The sequence below is a fragment of the Nansenia antarctica genome (genome assembly GCF_963989245.1).
Source record: "Nansenia antarctica genome assembly, chromosome: 3".
NCBI lineage: Eukaryota > Metazoa > Chordata > Actinopteri > Argentiniformes > Microstomatidae > Nansenia > Nansenia antarctica.
In genome coordinates, this window is record NC_137688.1 from 67,539,231 (window position 1) to 67,545,230 (window position 6,000).

The window sequence follows — 6,000 nt, forward strand, 5'->3', positions numbered from 1 at the left end:
CCTGCAAACTGCGACACTTTAAATGAATGTGCAATAACACTATGTGCAATATGACAACCCTAGGGTACATAAGGTTGCAGAGAAATAGGAAATGTTAGAATAGGTATAGCATAGCATAGAGTACAGCACAGTGTTTTATCTGTACAGTATAGTATAGTGGATAGTGTGCATAGCCTTTATTTATGTAAACCAGCTCCTTTCCCTTCTTGTCTTTTTAGTTTTGTTTTCCTTTTTTTTTCTTTCCTAGCACCAGGGGAGTCACCCCTCCCAAATTTCGTTGTTTGGTACCTGTACTATAGCAATGACAATAAAGACCATTCACCATTCACCATTCATTCACCATTCACCATAAAGTTATGCTCTGTATATATATATATATATATATATATATATATATATATATATATATATATATATATATATATATATATATATATGGGTATAGTACACTTACACACAGGACAAAGTGGCCTGGAACCCACAGTGGAAGGATAAGGGCATCCTATCAGCATGTTCCTGTTCAAAACCATGTACTGCATTTATCATTTTTATCCAACACTTAACTGGGGTGTGCATGATTATGAATTACATGATAATTTGATGAAGTCCTTTCTCATACATGTAGTGTTTTTTTTGGCTTAGTGTTAGGAAACCATTTAATTTACCTTGATGAAATCAAGTAATAAAAAAAAAAGAAGGTATTTAGGACCAACACAGCTAATGTGCTGATGTCCCATGAAGGGCATGCCAATTGTAATGCTGGATACAATGTTGTCTACATAGCTGTTTATCTTATTCAAATACCGGCTCAATCATTTGACTTACTGGGAAATGGCTCATGGGATCACAGTTGTAGCATACTGCATACTAGCATACTCAATGAGTAGGCCTATATACTGCATACTGCCTACTAAATTCATAATAAGTATGCCAGTACCAGCCGACCGTTTACACTGCAGTAGGCTATGCATGCTGCATCCCAGAATGCATGTTTCGCCGGCAGCGAATTTGCGGAACCTAGGATGGTAGGGGAAGGCAGGGCAATACCGCTACCTGATTGGTTGGCGAAGCACTCGTGAAGAGCCCCCTCATTGGCTCATAACAAAATATTTCTTTGCTTTTGATTTAATTTGGCTCAAGATTAACTCCATAATAATACAGGACCGGTTCTGCCTTGCTGGGGCTGGTAAGCTCGGCCTGCTGGGGCTGGTAAGCTCGGCCTACACTCTGCGTCTCTCTTCGGCGCTTACAGCAACCAGGAGCACGGCTGTGCAGCGCAATTTGTTAAAAGCAGACGTTTATTGAATTAAATCACAGACTATGGCTGTGTTCGGAATGGCATACTAGCATACTGCATACTAGCATACTCAATGAGTATATACTGCATACTGCCTACTAAATTCATAATAAGTATGCCAGTACCAGCCGACCGCTTACACTGCAGTAGGCTATGCATGCTGCATCCCAGAATACATGTTGCACCAGCAGGTCCTGGAGCGGGGATGTTAAATCCTCCATTCTAAACCTCCATTGGCTAAAAGCTGTAATTTTGGCTCTACAGGTGTTAACACGTCATTGTATGAAGTTTGAGAAATGAAGGCGAGAAAGTAACCATATATATTCCAAAAATGTGTCCAGTTTATAAAAATAACCCCTTTATATCTGATCTGACGTTTTTACTTCTCTTCGCTATCTATGGAGTTACCATAGATACCCGTAGATTAGGGTGGCCATTCGTCCGGCTTTAGCCTTTATACAGCATGAGTTGTGTTTCAACTGTGTTTCAGTTTTGCTGTCCACCATGCTGAGGCCCCAACTGTGACTCATACCTGCCTCTTACCAGTCTCTAACCAGTCTGTGACCAGAAAAACACATTAAAATAAAAAACGGGATCATACCAAACAAATATCGGCTTGCGTGTCTCTGTGTATGTAAAGTGTCCTCCTTTTTGATGTGAAGGAAATGGCCACCCTACCTTAGATACTACTTCGACAGAAACGTCGGAACTTAATAGCTAAACAAGTTGTAAAATGATTTGGGGGCCCAATACCTTTAGCTAGATAAAGTAACTATATTGTTGTCTTGGCAGTTGGTAAAAGAACAGGATTGATTGATTGATTGAAAACTTTATTAGAAGATTTGCAGAAGTAGGTACATGAAAGTACATATTACATACAAGGTCAACTAAAAGGATAAAAACCCAAGAAAGCCACTGGCTTATTTCAATTGGGGTCCTTGACTCAATGAGTATATACTTATATACTTAGCAGATCATCTGAATACTGGGACCATTCATGACCTGGCTACAGGCAGTCAATACCAGGCGAACCTGTGTGTGTAAGACACGAATAAACTTTGATTTTATGCATTTCAAGTGGCATCTTTGTAATCATGACGACGTAGACATGTCTAAGAATGCATTTAACCATGTAGATTCCCAAAATAACAGCTGTAGGTAAATGTGCTGCATGTGGTCTATTGACAGGTTTGTTATGTTCGATTCATAACCTGGCCAGCAGGCCCGGCGTCCCCACGCCCGTTCCTCTTACCTTACGGGAAATCCTGGGTACAGCTCAGCTCCTGCTTCACTCACCAACATCTTTTTATCAGTGATCATTTACTAATACAACTATTACGACCTCTTACAATCAGAGGCAATCAGCTCGTCGTATGCAGTACTTGATTCAGTCATTCATCTTCTTAAATTACAATCTTTTATAGCATCAGAACACTGACAGACTCATGAATAAATGAATCTTTAATCATTCATCAATATGTTGTCGAGCTCCTGTCGCTTTGCCGTCTGCCATTGCAGTTTCACGAGACTGAAGAGACGCTCAGACTGAACATGATTTTGGGGGGGCAATATCTTTAGCTAGCTAAAGTAACTACCTTACTATATTGTTGTCTTAGCAGTTGGTAAAAGAACAGGATTCAAATAAATATATATGAGCAGGGGTGCACATAACTGGTGCGCCAGTGCGCATGCGTCGCTAAAAGGCAGTACATTATTTGACCCAGGGTTGCCAGATGGGGCGTATTCCCGACGAATGGGTTACTTTTGATCACATTTTATTTTACAAATATCATTGGCAACAGACATACAGGCCTCCTACCCAATGGGCACCTACCCAATAGTAAATAGCGGTTTTCTGACAATCTAGGTTTGGGGCTGGTTTTTGGTGGATTTAGCTATTCTTAGACTGTAGTTAGGCTGGAATTGTTGATCCCATCTGGCAACCCAATTGAACTTGCAGGTTGAACCCAATTGAACCCGATTGAACTTGCAGGTCGCGGCTCCTGTTATACACACAGACGTTGGACGAACTATTCTTCTGTGTTCTGGAATAATACGGTATTTTTTATAGATATACTCACACACTACATACCTATACAAACTAAGGATATGTAAACAAACACCTTATCTGTCACTGAATTAGCTATTTGTTTGATCATGACTTCCTTTATTTTTCGAACAGTGCAATTACCATAGGAGCTGCTAGCTAGCTCAGCAGACACGTGAGCAGGTTATCTAGACCAGAGGCAGACACGTGGACTCTCCGGCGCTCTCAGAGCTCATTTACGAACGCGGCCTTTTGTTTTGATTGATTGATTGAAAACTTTATTAGAAGATTTGCAGAAGTAGGTACATGAAAGTACATATTACATACAAGGTCAACTAACAGGATAAAAACCCAAGAAAGCCACTGGCTTATTTCAATTGGGGTCCTTGATTACCAGGTTTGTATTATATAATATATATTATATCCCTTAAGTAATTGAACAATAAGTAATTGATATAAGTAATTGATTCCATAAGTATTTGAATAATATCGATTCGGTGACAGTCCATCTATCCATCATCACCTATGCTACCTGTCGAGTCAGTTGGCTAGCTGAAGGTGCAGATATTCGCTACAATTTACACGTATTTTACACTTGAGTGACATTCTTGGCATGGATTGTTTAATGTATCTAGCAAGCTACAGACTACAGGTATATAACAATATAATATAGAGGTTTGTCCCGTTTCCATGGGAATGTCATCATATTTTCCATGTTTGCTGGGTCATTATGTCCTTATGCAGACTATGAGCTGAACATTGAATGTGTGAAGAGGTGGAGATACTTCTATTCAAACCAAAGCGTTACTGTCTTGCTGTCATAGCCAGTTCAACCACGGCAGAATAGTTTATTGTTGTGTGTGTGGTGGGGGCTGTAGGTGTGTGTGTTTGTGTGTGTTTTTTCCCCACAGGAAGTAGTTCGTTTTCTTTGTAAATAGCCAGAAACTTTCTTTCCTTATAGGTTAACTGCCCAGGTGATATGAGGGACCCGGACTTCTACTGTTGACACGTGAAAGGTAAGAATCCAAAGTGTGAGCCTACACAGTTAGGTAAGAAATAGGTTACTGTAATCTTAATCTGCATTAACATCTCATCAGCAGATGTTTTTGGCCAGTTGGCGTGATGGAAGCTCTTTGCTTTGCATGCTATACGGCTAGATACTATATTTTATTGGAAATTCAGAGTTGAGTGTATTAATATAGTATTATTATCATTGTGATGTTACCATATTTTAGGTATTATTAACTGTGTTTTGTGAGAGGAAAGTTTGAGAGCAAAAATGTTATTGAACTGTCATACACTCCTCTGTGTATCCCACTCAGTACATTACATATAATGAGGGGAGGCTGGTGGAGGTAGAAATCGTCGGACGGGCTCATTGTAATGAATGGAATGAGGAGTGGTGTCAAACACACAGTACAGTACAGGGTTCGACGTTAAGGTTGTTTCAGACTTGACCTGCAGGTCAAGTACTTCTCAAATCTACTTGCCCCATCAACATTTTTACTTTCCCTGCACTATTTCCCTACAATATTTTGCCCCCAGATACCGATGGTATCACGATACAGGGATTCTGCGATATTCAATACATTGTAAGACAATTCATCAACGATACATCACAATATCTGTGTTAACTGAAGAAAAGATACCACTATAAAGGCAAAAAGCAGGAATTATGTTTTTTTTTAGCCTACATCTTTCTTACTCGTCTCTAACATACACACACACACTGACTGCAACTTGACCACGTGTGCCTGCCATCATTCATACAAAATAAATTGCCAAAAGGCCGAACTGCCCAGAAAGCAGGAGTTAAAATGTTTAAAGGACTATAGATGTCTATTGTATCTATGTGAAGACTTATCTCTGTCCTATTTAGAAAAGAGGCTACAGAGTAGCCAGCAGTATCATAATGCTATACATACTGATAATATTAAACTATGCATTTTACTTATTAAAATATATTTTCAGTTGTCTCATTAATTGAAAGAGTAGCTTCATAATTTAATTACCAGAGTACCATATACTAAACCATTGGAACATTTACATACAACTTCAAGTTTACATACAAACTTCAACTTCAAGATACTATAGAACTTACTGCAAGATATGAATAACGTATATGGGTCATTCTACAGAAACGGTGGCATTCCTGTCTCTCACCTTTGCAGCAATCAAAATACTTTAAATAAACGTAATGATCACATGTAATATATGTTTTAGATAAATATACATTGTTCTTATCATAATAACATATATTTGAGTCATGTAATGAGCAATTCTTGTTTTTTATAATTTATATAAAATACCAAGTGCAAGCAATTTGCTTGTCACTCTGACCATGTATTGAAGTTTAGTACCATATTTTGAGTTACATTTTTTTTATTTTTCTCCTACTTTAAATGTCATGAAGTAAACACAAATGTCACATTTATGGAATAGAAAACCTAAAAAGCTGAAACACCAACTAAATATTATAAATAATTTAATGGTAAGAGTGGTCACGCCATTTCATGTCATTGGTGTTACTGCCTCACAAAACTTTTATTTTGAAAGAAATGAAATAACTTTTAGAAGTACTTTTTGGTTCAAGAGGTCATTGGAGGACATGTGATCAACATATGCACATGGTCAGTCTGCTGTCTCTCTTCATTTG